This window comes from Symphalangus syndactylus, chromosome 1 (genome assembly GCF_028878055.3).
Source record: "Symphalangus syndactylus isolate Jambi chromosome 1, NHGRI_mSymSyn1-v2.1_pri, whole genome shotgun sequence".
NCBI lineage: Eukaryota > Metazoa > Chordata > Mammalia > Primates > Hylobatidae > Symphalangus > Symphalangus syndactylus.
In genome coordinates, this window is record NC_072423.2 from 78,053,392 (window position 1) to 78,067,198 (window position 13,807).

The 13,807-nt window shown below is 49.3% G+C and overlaps 1 protein-coding gene across 11 annotated transcripts in view; it reads right to left on the reverse strand.

The window, feature by feature from the left end:
* Window positions 1-9,316, reverse strand: part of MPPE1 (metallophosphoesterase 1) — a 25,639-nt gene extending 16,323 nt beyond the window's left edge. For 3 of the 11 annotated variants that reach the window (XM_055238712.2, XM_055238703.2, XM_055238681.2), the window contains exon 1: window positions 8,717-9,310. The gene's annotated coding sequence lies outside the window, so the exon portion shown is untranslated. Of the gene's footprint in view, window positions 1-8,414 lie in introns of all 11 variants that reach the window. The other 8 variants (XM_063641564.1, XM_063641538.1, XM_063641548.1 and 5 more) reach the window with 8 other exon arrangements.
* Between the last annotated feature and the right edge of the window lie 4,491 nt (window positions 9,317-13,807).

Here is a 13,807-nt window from a genome sequence, read left to right on the forward strand (position 1 = left end):
CTATAGATGGTGGCATTCTACTTCCAGGTTCTTCAACTGCGCTCAAGATGAGCATCTGAGAAGGGCGGTGACCTTCCCAGGGAGGCTATAGGGAGCTCAGATGTCAGAGAAGCCCCTGAAGTCTTATGGGGTGGGAGCTTTGGGAGACACTGACCAGAGACCCTAATTGAACCAATAAAAAAATAAAATCCTTTTCCAGGAAGATGATTTTCTAACACGAATCTAGGAACTTCATGTTGCACATAGGCATGGAGTCAAGAACCACCTCATTTCCCCAGGGTCTAAAATCACCTCTGTGAAATGCATCCTCAGAACTCTACATTTGCACAGGGAAATTAAGAATAACCCCCATTCCTGGCTGGGCGCAGTGGCTCACCCCTGTAATCCCAGTACTTTGGGAGGCTGAGGTGAGTGGATCACCTGACGTCAGGGGTTCGAGATCAGCCTGGCCAACGTGGTGAAACCCTGTCTCTACTAAAAATACAAAAATTAGGCTAGGCGCAGTGGCTCAAGCCTGTAATCCAGCACTTTGGGAGGCCAAGGCAGGCAGATCACCTGAGGTCAGGAGTTCCAGACTAGCCTGGCCAACCTGGCAAAACCCCATCTCTACTAAAAGTACAAAAATTAGCCGGGGTGATGGTGTGCACCTGTAATCCTAGCTACTCAGGAGGCTGAGGGCAAGAGAATCGCTTGAACCTGAGAGGCGAAGGTTGCAGCGGGCCAAGATTGCGCCATTGCACTGCAGCCTCGGTGACAGAGAGACTCCGTCTCGAAAAAACAACAAAAACAAAAATTAGCCAGGTGTGGTGGTGGGCGTCTGTAGTCCCATCTACTCGGGAGGCTGAGGCAGAAGAATCACTTAAACCCAGGAGGTAGAGGTTGCAGTGAGCTGAGATCACGCCATCTGGGTAACAAGAGCGAAACTCCGTCTCAAAAAAATAAAATAAAATAACCCCCATTCCCTATAAGAGTCCCTAGCTTGTTTTACAGTGGTGTCTATAAGCAACCATTAAGACATGAAAAACCTTTAAACCTTACCTAAAGAAAAATAAGCTAGGCGCAGTGGCTCACGCCTGTAATTCCAGCACTTTGGGAGGCCGAGGCGGGCAGATCACGAGGTCAGGAGATCGAGACCATCCTGGCTAACACAGTGAAACCCCGTCTCTACTAAAAAATACAAAAAATTAGCCAGGCATGGCGGCGGGCACCTATAGTCCCAGCTACTTGGGAGGATGAGGCAGGAGAATGGCGTGAACCCGGGAGGCAGAGCTTGCAGTGAGCCGAGATCGCGCCACTGCACTCCAGCCTGGGTGACAGAGTGAGACTCCGCCTCATTAAAAAAAAAAAAAAAAGTAAGAAAAAGAAAAATAAATAGGTGTGAAAATGTACTTTGAGCCATTATCAAAAGTTTAAAACCTAACTGAAAAATTGGCAATACCTTCAGAAACTGATAAATGAAGAAATCTTCTCATAAGTATTCTAATGGAGCATTGGCAATGGGTATGTGGTACTATTAAGTATTAATTACTATTTCTGGCTTTTCAGAAGATGAAAGGGTAGGAAATGGTGAAATGGACAGCCCTTCCACTGGGGACTGTCATTCCTCTGTTTCATTAGAATGGCATTACCTATATTAAGTCTTGATTTATTTATTTATTTATTTATTTTTATTTATTTATTTATTTATTTTATTTTTATTTTATTTTTTTTTTTGAGACAGAGTCTCGCTCTGTCACCCAGGCTGGAGTGCAGTGGCACAATCTCGGCTCACTGCAAGCTCCGCCTCCTGGGTTCACGCCATTCTCCTGCCTCAGCCTCTCCGAGTAGCTGGGACTACAGGCGCCCGCCACCACGCCCGGCTAATTTTTTTTTTTTTTGTATTTTTAGTAGAGAAGGGGTTTCACCGTGGTCTCGATCTCCTGACCTCGTGATCCGCCCGCCTCGGCCTCCCAAAGTGCTGGGATTACAAGCGTGAGCCACCGCGCCCGGCCTTATTTTTATTTTTTTGAGACAGAGTTTCTCTGCCATCACCCAGGCTGGAGTGCAGTGGTGTGCTCTCAGCTCACTCCAACCTCCACCTCCTGGGCTCAAGCAATCCTCCTGCCTGAGCCTCCCGAGTAGCTGAGACTACAGACGTGCACCACCACACCCAGTTAATTTTCATATTAGTAGAGATGGAGTTTCACCACATTGGCCAGACTGGTATCGAACTCCTGGCCTCAGGTGATCCACCCGCCTCAGCCTCCCAAAGTACTAGGATTATAGGCGTGAGCCACTGTGCCCAGCCTAAGTACTTAATTTAAAAGGGAACAGCTGGCCTGGCACAGTGGCTCACACCCGTAATCCCAGCACTTTGGGAGGCCAAGGCAGGTGGATCACCTGAGGTCAGGAGGTCAAGACCAACCTGGCCAATGTGGTGAAACCTCATCTCTACTAAATACAAAAATTAGGCAGGCGTGGTGGTGCATGTCTGTAATCCCAGCTACTAGGGAGGCTGAGGCAGGAGAATCGCTTGAATCCAGGAGGCGGAGGTTGCAGTGAGCCGAGATCGTGCCACTGCACTCCACCCTGGGCAACAGAGTGAGACTCCATCTCAAAATAAATAAATAAAGGGGGAACAGCAAACAAATACTGGATTTTAAGTAAGTCCTTTCAGACAGAGAGGTCAAAAGCAGCCTTGCATATCATCTGGAGTCAACTGCTCTTGCTGAAATTCTCCTCCAAAACCCCACAACATCTTTATCATCTGGTCAAGCTGTACTTTATCTTCTTCACTTAGAACTTTTGTCACCTCTCTTTTCTCTAAGGCAAACCACACATGCCGCATAATCGCAGTCACCACATACCTTTATCTTCCAACTGGGGACAGCTTTGAGTGAAAAATGTCACTAATAAAAATTAAAACAAGGCAATGGTGTAAACCAGGACTGTCCCAGACAACTCAGGATGTGCAGCCACCCTGTGCTGCCCGTGCTTACTCTGACACAGAGGAGAAGCAGCAGTGCCTGTTTGCAGTCACCCACTTCATCTGTAAGAAACTTCGGAATGGACTGCACAAGTGGCAGGAACCATGCACCAGTATGGTGAAGGGCCTGGGTTCTCTGCTGGAGAGCCTCTAAGGGATAAATAACAGGTTCCTTAACGCCAGGCAATTTCCTTTGTTTTGATTAAATCAAATATGTCAAAGGCAACCATTTGATCTTTATATCTCATTTTTCTTTCAAAAGGCCTAGAATCTCCTAAAATCCTAAAAGCTAAACCCAAAACCACAGTTGAAACTTTCTAACACCGTATGTTTCCTCCAGCTGTACAGAACTAGTTGAGAGGGAAGGAATGATGAGCTTCTGGGGCGGGCTGAGGAGTCTTCCAGTATGCACACCCTTGCTGTTTGGTAGGTTTCTGGTTTCCCCGGATGAAATACCAGAATGACAACTTGGTAATTGCTCTTCTACACCCCCTTCTTTTCATCAGAGTGAGCCTTGTTTGAGCAGTTATGACTAAGAGGTGCAAAAAGCAACAGTGAGCGGTGAGCAGGCTGGAGACAAGGCTGGCTGACAGCCCGAAGTGGGGCTCAGGGCAGGACAGGACGCAAAACTGCAGTCCTCCAGCTTCCCTGGATGAAGAGAGCAGGACAGAGGACATGGAGACAGCCTGTGGGTTTGCACTTCCACGCAACCTGGGCTCTCCCTGCCCCAACTCCTCACTGAGCTCACTCAGCATGGCCTCTTACTCGTTGCAGATAAGTGACCTTACTGCAAACAAACCAGGTTAGAGGGGAGTTCTGGCGCTTCCCTCAAACTTCTGTGTTCTTGTTACAGATAGGCAGGCATGAGCGGGGCAGGTGAGGGCTCTTCCCACCCACCAGGAATGTCAGGTGATCACCAGGTGCCCATTCAACAGTTAACATATTGCCTCTCTAAAAACGATCATTTAGCAGCCAGCGCCAGGGAGAGACAAGCTCCTGAGGGTCCACAGCTGCCACATTAAAATGTTAATTAAACGCACATGCCAGGGAGGGGCAACTTCCTGGGCATACACATCAGGAGACAAAATGGCAGAGTATGACCTTCTGGGGGCACTCCACAGGAAAAAGAAAGCCACAGATAGACATGCGTACAACTTCCTAAACACACTGCTCATGCTCACCTCCCAAGCGTAAGAAGGGCACTGCACATGCAGGCAGCCCACCCTAAGGGAAGAATCATGGGGAAGGGGTGCAAGACGCCAGAAGTGGGTCAGCCTATAAAGTCCTAGGATTATGGTTAAACACTGCACTTGGCTGGGCACAGTGGCTCACGCCTGTAATCCCAGCACTTTGGGAGGCCGAGGTGGGCGGATCACAAGGTTAGGAGATCGAGACCATCCTGGCTAACACGGTGAAACCCCGTCTCTACTAAAAATACAAAAAATTAGCCAAGCATGGTGGTGGGCGCCTGTAGTCCCAGCTACTCGGGAGGCTGAGGCAGGAGAATGGTGTGAACCCGGGAGGCAGAGCTTGCAGTGAGCAGAAATCGTGCCACTGCACTCCAGCCTGGGCCACAGAGCAAGACTCCGTCTCAAAAAAACAAAAACAAAAACAAACAAAAAAACACTGCACGTGACCTTCACATTGCCCTCTCGGGTCTCTTCCAAATGTACTTTTCTTTCTTCCCTGCTCTAAAGCTTTTTAATAACTTTCACTCCTGCTCAGAAACTTGCCTCAGTCTCTTTTTCTGCCTTATGCCCCTCAGTGGAATTATTTCTTCTGAGGAGGCAAGAATTGAGGTTGCTGCAGATCTGTATGGATTTGCCACCTGTAAATCAAATACCTTCTACCCCTAACATTCTTTTTTCCAAAAGGGAATTTAAAATATCCTACACAGAGCCATTCGACCAGAGGAAGACTTGGAAGGAAAGAAAGAAGGAGGATAGTAGAAAAGGAGAGAAGAGCAGAAGGGGTTGGGGGAGGAAACAGGACAGAGAAAGAGAGAGCAAGCAAGCTGGCTGGCACTGTTACATATTTTCCTGAGAAGACCCTGATAACCATGTGAAGCAGCTATCTGGTATAACATAATCTTTTTTTTTTTTTTTGAGACAAGGTCTCGCCCTGTCACCCACGCTGGAGTACAGTGGTGTGATCCCAGCTCAGTGCAACCTCCGCCTCCTGGACTCAAGCAATCCTCCCACTGCAGCCTCTGGAGCAGCTGGGATTACAGGTGAGCGTGTGCCACCACACCTCACTAATTTTTGCATTTTTTGTAGAGACAGGGTTTCACCATGTCGCTTACGCTGGTCGCAAACTCCTGGGCTCAAGTGATCCACTGGCCTTGGCCTCCCAAAATACTGAGATTACAGGCATGAGCCACTGCACCCAGCCCAACATGATCATTTTTTAAAAGGTAAGAGTGGCTGTGCAGGGCATGGTGGCTCATGCCTGTAATCCCAGCACTTTGGGAGACAAAGGCAGGTGGATCATTTGAGGCCAGGAGTTCAAGACCAGCCTAGCCAACATGGTGAAACCCCATCGCTACTAAAAATATTTAATACAAAAATTAGCCGGGTGTGGTTGAGTGAGCGTGTAATCTCAGCTACTTGGGAGGTGGAGGCACAAGAATCACTTGAACCCAGGAGGTGGAGGTTGCAGTGAGCCGAGATCTCACCATAGCACTCCAGTCTAGGCGACAGAGCGAGACTCCATCTCAAAAAAAAAAGAAGAAAAAAAAGATAACAGAACAAAACCTATTTAGAAAACTTTTGACAGCAGCTCCTTAAACGGAACAACTTTTGGGCAGGTGGGTCACATCCTGTAATCCCAGCACTTTGGGAGGTGGAGGCAGGGAGATCACTTGAGGCTAGGAGGTTCAAGACCAGTCTGACCAACATGGAGAAACCCCGTCTCTACTAAAAATACAAAATTAGCCAGGGTGCTGCCCCATCTGGGAAGTGAGGAGTGCCTCTGCCCAGACACCCATCGTCTGGGAGGTGAGGAGCGCCTCTGCCCGGCCGCCCATCGTCTGGGAAGTGAGGAGCGCCCGTGCCCGGCCACCCATCGTCTGGGAAGTGGGGAGTGCCTCTGCCCGACCACCCATCGTCTGGGAAGTGAGGAGCGCCTCTGCCCGGCCACCTATCGTCTGGGAAGAAGTGAGGAGCGTCTCTGCCTGGCCGCCCCGTCTGGGAAGTGAGGAGCTCCTCTGCCCGGCCGCCCCGTGTCTGGGTAGAAGTGAGGAGCTCCTCTGCCTGGCCGCTCCGTCTGGGAGGTCTACCACGGAGGCCAGAAGCAATGTGGGGGCTGGACGTGGTGGCTCACGCCTGTGGTCCCGGCACTCTGGGGGGCGAGGCGGGTTTATCACTTTGGGCTAGGAGTTCGAGACCAGTCTGGCCAACTTGGCGAAACATGAAGAATACGACAGACAAACCAACCAACCAACTCAATGACAACAAAACAGGTCTACCCTGGAGTCATACTCTAATTTTTTCTATTTTCCTCCCTTTCTGATCCTTTATCCCACTTTCTTTTTCTTCCTCTTCCTTCTCCCTCTTCTTTGTCAAATAGAGGATTGAGTTATTATCACTGATCCATATAAAGTCCCTCTCTCATTTATTTTAACTCCCACCCCCATTTCTATTCCCCGACTTCCCATGTGCAACCTTCCTAATATGTTTGATACGCATCTTTTTGTTTGTATGTATTTTTAGAAAATGTTTATTGTTTTTGTATGCAAAAAAAATTAAAAAAAAAAAAATTAAAAAAAAAAAAAAAAATACTACCTCCTCACCCAAAATGTAGTATAGAATTTTTATCTTGGAATTTTTGTTAATAGGATGTCTTAAACTAATACTTCAGTATTAGTTTAAATGAACCAGTTTAAATGAACTTGTTAAAAATGAACCATTTCTACAAAAAAAAAAAAAAAAAAAAAAAAAAAAAAAAAAAAAAATTAGCCAGGGTGGTGGCACATGCCTGTAATCCCAGCTACTCGGGAGGCTGAGGCAGGAGAATCACTTGAACGGGGGAGGCAGAGGTTGTGGTGAGCCGAGATTGCGCCATTGCACTCCAGCCTGGGCAACAAGAGCGAAACTCTGTCTCAAAAAAAAAAAAAAAAAAAAATTATCTTTAAACTTTTCAATTTGTATTTATTTATTTTATTTTTATTTTTTTTTTAGAGATAGGGTCTCACTCCACGGCCCAATGTAAATCAAAAATGAAATCCTAAGGCTCCTCAACCATCTGATCTGCATTGACCCCACCAAGGGCATTCCAGAGTTAACCTTGTTTTAGGTTGTTTTAAGCAAAACTTGTTTAGGCCATGATGGGAAGTGGGGGTGGAACTTGACACGTTTTGTCCTCCTCCCTTTTGGAATTCAGGAAAAGCAGACCAGCATTTAACATGCTGGACACTTAACTTACCTGGAGGCTTCATCTGCATGATAAAACTTCAGTCTCCACAGCCTCTTATTGTAACCCAGACATTCCTTTCCATTGATAATAAATCTTTCAACCAAATGCCAATCAGAAAATTTTCAATCTACCTATAACCTGGAAGCCCCCGACCTACCCACCTCCTCAGCTGTCATACCTTTATGGACCGAACCAATGTACATCTTAATCTTACATGTATTTGACTGATGACTCATGGCTCCCCTAAAATATATAAAACCACACTGGGCCCCGACCACCTTCGATACATGTTCTCAGGGTCTCCAAATGTCTGTGTCACCAGCCATGGTCACTCATATTTGGCTAAGAATAAATCTCTTCAAATATTTTACAGAGTTTGACTTTTTGTCAACCGCAGGCTGCGTCACAGCTCGCTGCAGCCCCAAACTCCTGCGCCCAAGCGATCCTTTCCCCCACAACTTCTCGAGTAGCAGGGACTTCAGGTGCGTGCCACTACACCTGGCTTTTTTTTTTTTTTGGTACTTTTGTTGTTATGGTGGGGGCGGGGGTCTTGCTATGTTGCCCAGGCTGGTCTCGCACTTCTGGGATCAAGCCATGCTCCCCCTTCAGCCTCCCAGAGTGCTGGAATTACAGGCCTGAGCCACCGCATCCAGCCTATCTTCTAATTTTTTTTTTTTTTTTTTTGAGACGGAGTCTTGCTCTGTCACCCAGGCTGAAGTGCAGTGGCGCGATCTCGGCTTACTGCAAGCTCCGCCTCCCGGGTTCACGCCATTCTCCTGCCTCAGCCTCTCCGAGTAGCTGGGAGTACAGGCGCCCGCCACCACGCCCAGCTAATTTTTTCTGTGTGTTGACGGGGTTTCACCGTGGTCTCAATCTCCTGACCTCGTGATCCGCCCGCCTCGGCCTCCCAAAGTGCTGGGATTACAAGCGTGAGCCACCGCGCCCGGCCAACCTATCTTTTAATTTTTAACTTCAAAGTTATCGCTAAAAATCTAATCCCCCTAAAATATGAAAAACATACTTAATATGCACTGACCTGTAGTTTTTCTCTAATTCACTATCTTAAATATATTAATTGCAATCTCATCAACGGCGACTTGCATTTGAAATTTTCCACCTTAAACGGTATTTTTTGATAAGATGGATTTTTTAAAAATCTACACCAGTAAACGAGTGAGAGACCTCTGCAAAATAATACATGGGCTTTAAGCCATCGAGATTTTCCAGCAAATAATTTGCAGAATGCTGTTTTTCCTAGGTTAACTTGCAATCCTAAAGCGGAAGGAGGTTCCGGTTTTAGAAGTTTAAATGTTGTCACACAGGCGCAAGAATACATACAACAGCCATGTTTTCCAGCTCTGCGCACAACGCCAGGCAGATGGGGAGCACCGGGCGGTGCAGGAGCCCTTTCACCAGGGAAGGGCGGCTTCGGTGGCCGAGAGACCCGGGAACTGCAGTCCGAGCCGGCGCGCACCCAGCTAACTTCCTGTTTCCGCAGTAGCGCGCGGGCCTGTCACCTAAAGCCCCGCCCCGGCGACCTCAGGCGGGTGGGAAAGCCCTAGTGTTCCCGGAGCCGCTTCGTTCTCCCGGCGCCGGCGTCCCACAGCCGGCTGCGGAAGCGGGCTGTCTGAAGGGGCCCGGCGGATGGCTCCCGGGGCTCCGCGGCCTGTGATCCCCAGAATGGACAACCCCAGCTGGGGCTCCGTGCGCAACTCGGAGTAAAGGCTGGAGTCTACGCTCGGCGGCCGCGTCCCGGCCCCTAGCGCCCTCCCCGAAGTGCCTGGCAGGCTCGGCAGTCCGAGTGTCGCGTTACAGAGCCCCCTGGGCAGTCACCGCTGAAGGGCGGGGGGCGCGGGAAAGGCATTTTGGGGGACACAGGAGAGCTGCGAGGGCGACGCACGGGCTAGCTGTCGTTAGGGCCCAGGAAAGGCCCGTTGCGGGGCGCACAGGCGGGCAGGGGAACTCGCACCCCGCGCCGCGCGCCCGGCCTCCTGACGCCAGGGCCGGCTTCTGAGCACAGCCACCGCGGCGGCCGGGGGCGGCCACTGCTCCCCACGAGCCGGCGTCCCCGCCCCAGAAGTCCCCAGAGCCTGCGTCCGAGCTCCAGGCCTTGGAGGAGCCAGGCGGGCAGCTGACAGCCCCGGAGCCACTCCCGGGCTCCGCGTGCGGTGGCAGCCAGAGCGTGCCTCTCCGTTCCCCTCCCGCGCCGCGCTGCCCCTCCGGGACCCACCAGGCCTGGCTGCGCCTCTTTCCTCTCCGGCTCCCCCGGAGCCTTGGAAAGTGCCCTCCAGAGATGTGCTTAGGAAGTGTGTGATGAATAAAGGAGACAATCAGGATAACTGTAATATTTATTATGCACTTGCTTTTTTCTCACTGATGTTACTAATTTTAATGGTGTAGCACAGCGTGTTCCAGTTTTCTAACTGCTCTCACATCCGTTCAAAAAATCCTCAAAATAAGCCTGTATATTAAAAGCACGAGCCATTATTCCATATTTCAAGAAGTAAACATGCTCAGAGTAATAATCCACATAGAGCCTTCCAACCAGTCAATTCTGGTACATTTTCACAAATCTATGAGTGTGGTTAATACACGGAGATGTGGTATGAGGAATTATATAGGACACAGCCAGCAAAATGCCTGGTATACAATAAGCATGCGGTAAATGGTTATTATTATTAAGAATATTGTAATATCTTCAGATATGATCAGGTGAACAACTTTGACATAATCGAAACTGGGACAGCCGGATTCCATAAACACTGATATACCGTGGATTGTTTGCAACCTCACCTCTTTCTCTGACTCACAAAGAAAGGGAAACTAAAACCAGTTAAGCTTGTAACTCTAATCACAGGCTAAAGGAAATACCGGGGCCAAATGAACCCGTTAGATTATACCACCAGGAAGTAATCTGCCAAATCCAGAATGTGGGAAATTCTACAAACCAAATGACCCAATTTCTTTATTCAAAAATATATGTTCAGAGGCTGAAGTGGGAGGATTGCTTAAGGCCAGAGTTCAAGGCTGTAGTGAGCTATGATCACAGCTGTGAATAGCCACTGCACTCCAGGCTGGGCCACACAGCCAGACCCCCCATGTCTTTAAAAAAAAGAGGGTGGGGGGAGCTTGAGAGACACATTAGCCAAATGCAATTTGTGGACCTTGTTTGGGTCATGATTAAGACAAACAAACTTTTACATAAATAAATGGCATTTTTAAAAACATTGGGGGCCGGGCGCGGTGGTTCTCACCTGTAATCCCAGCACTTTGGGAGGCTGAGGCGGGCAGATCACGAGGTCAGGAGATCGAGACCATCCTGGCTAACACGGTGAAACCCCGTCTCTACTAAAAAACAATACAAAAAATTAGCCAGGCGTAGTGGCGGGTGCCTGTAGTCCCAGCTACTCGGAGAGGTTGAGGCAGGAGAATGGCGTGAACCCGGGAGGCAGAGCTTGCAGTGAGCCCAGATCACGCCACTGCACTCCAGCCTGGGGAACAGAGTGAGACTCCATCTCAAAAAAAAAAAAAAAAAAAAAATTGGGGAAACTTAAACATGGACTGAATGTTAGGTGACATTAAATAATTACAGGGAATTTTATTACGATAATACCATAGTGGCTATGATTTTTAAAGGCCTCAGAGAAACATATTAACATATTTACAGGCAAATTATATTGTTTCTGGGATTTGCTTTAATAAAATTTAATAACAAATTCCTGGAGTTTTTTAGAGAACAAAGTGAGAGATAGGAGAAACAATATTGGCAAAGTGTTTAATGTTTAAGCAAGGAGATGGGTACATGGGCATTGTGCTAGGCCTAATTATGCCCCCCAAACATGTCCACATTCTAATCTTCGAACCTGTGAACAAGTTACCTGACATGGCAAAAGGGGCTTTGCAAGCATGTGATGAAGAACCTTGAGATGGGAGATGATCCTGGATTATCCCAGTGAGCCTAGTCTCATTGGGTCCTTCCGAGAACCTTTACCTGCAAATGAGAATTGGAAAGAGACGTAACAATGGAAGGAAGTTCAGAGAGATTCAATTGGACAAGGATGTGGCCGCTGGTGCTGACTCTGGAGATGGAGGAAGGGGCCACAAGCCCAGGAATGCCACAGGTGGCCTCTCAAGGGTGGAAAAGGCAAGGAATGAATGATCCTGCAGATGCTCAGGTGTCCTGCTATCACCTGAATTTTAGCCCATTGAGACCCGAGTGGGCTCCTGACCTACAGGACTTGTAGGGTAGTAAATTTGGGTTGTTTTAGGTCACTAAAGTGGTAGTAATTTGTTACAGCAGCCATAGAAAACTAATACAAGCATTTGCTGTATTTTTCTCTATGTTTTTGTAAGTTTAAGATTTTTTTCAGCTGGGTGCAGTGGCTTACGCCTGTAATCCCAGCACTTTGGGAGGCCGAGGAGGGCAGATCACAAGGTCAGGAGTTCAAGATCAGCCTGGCCAATATGGTGAAACCCCGGCTCTACTAAAAATACAGAAATTAGCCAGGAGTGGTGGCATGCATCTGTATTCCTGGCTACTCAGGAGGCTGAGGCAGGAGAATCACTTGAACCCAGGAGGCGGAGGTTGCAGTGAGCCGAGATCGCGCCACTGCATTCCAGCCTGGGTGACGGAGTGAGATTCTAAAAAAAAAAAAAAAAAAAAAAAGTAATAAAATATTTATTAAGTCCATAAAACATAAACCTAAGAAATACATTTTTAAAGTAATTCATTTACACCTGAAGTGTAATCTGACCAACCATAGAATTATACAATGCATTTTAATTTCCAAAAGAATTATATGTCATAAATCCGTTTTTAAAAAGCATTGTTGGGCGCGGTGGCTCACGCTTGTAATCCCAGCACTTTGGGAGGCTGAGGCGGGCGGATCACGAGGTCGGGAGATCGAGACCACGATGAAACCCTGTCTCTACTATAAATACAAAAAATTAGCCGGGCGTGGTGGCGGGCGCCTGTACTCCCAGCTACTCGGAGAGGCTGAGGCAGGAGAATGGCGTGAACCCGGGAGGCGGAGCTTGCAGTGAGCCGAGATTGCGCCACTGCACTCCAGCCTGGGCGACAGAGCGAGACTCCGTCTCAAAAAAAAAAAAAAAAAAAGCATTGTTGAATATGATTAGTAAAATAATGTTAATTTTTGAAGTCACAGATATTATTAAAGCATGGCATGACCTATTCCTGACTTTATTTATTTATTTATTTTTGAGACAGAGTCTTACTTTGTCACCCAGACTGGAGTGCAGTGGCTCATTCTCGGCTCACTGCAACCTCTGCTTCCTGGGTTCAAGCCATGCTCCTGCCTCAGCTTCCCGAGTGGCCGGATTACAGGCGCCCGCCACCGAACTCAGCTAATTTTTGCATTTTTAGTAGAGACAGGGTTTGCCATGTTGGCCAGGCTGGTCTCGAACTCCTGACCTCAAGTGATCCACCCACCTCGGCCTCCCAAAGTGCTGGGATTACAGGTGTGAGCCACCACGCCTGGCTCCATTCCTAACTTTAGAATTAGTTTATCTAGACTGATTGTTATCAAAATCTGCATATTGACATGACTTTTAAGATGCTAACATTTGCCTGCCTGCCTGCCCGCGCCCGCCCGCCCGCCTGCCTTCCCTCCCTTTCTTCCCTTTCTCCCCTTTCTTTCTCTTTTCTTCCCTCTGTTGCCCAGGCTGGAGTGTACTGGGCTCCCTGCAGACTCCCATGATTCTCCTGCCTTGGCCTGCGGGCTGCCTGGCATTGCGGGGCGCGCACCCCTGCCTGGTTTTTGTCCTTTGGCTGGAGGCAGGGTTTTGCCATGTTGCCCAGGCTGGTCTCCAGCTCCTGACCTCCAGTGGTCTGCCCGCCTCGGCCTCTCGAGGTGCTGGGACTGCAGACGGAGTCTTGCTCACTTGGTGCTCAGTGTTGCCTGGGCTGGAGTGCGGTGGTGTGGTCTTGGCTCGCTGCAGCCTCCGCCTCCCAGCCGCCTGCCTTGGCCTCCCAGGGTGCTAGGATTGCAGCCTCTGCCCGGCTGCGCCCCGTCTAGGAAGTGAGGAGCGTCTCTGCCTGGCCGCCCATCGTCTGGGATGTGAGGAGCGCCTCTGCCCGGCCGCCCCATCTGGGAAGTGAGGAGCGCCTCTGCCCGGCCGCCCATCGTCTGGGATGTGAGGAGTGCCTCTGCCCGGCCGCCACCCCGTCTAGGAAGTGAGGGGCGTCTCTGTCCGGCTGCTCCGTCTGGGAAGTGAGGGGCGCCTCTGCCCGGCCGCCCCATCTGGGAAGTGAGGAGCGCCTCTGCCTGGCCGCCCATCATCTGCGAAGCGAGGTGCGCCTCTGCCCCGCCGCCCTGTCTGGGATCTGAGGAGCGCCTCTACCCGGCCGCCCCGTCTAGGAAGTGAGGAGCGCCTCTGCCTGGCTGCCCCGTCTGGGGAGTGAGCGTCTCT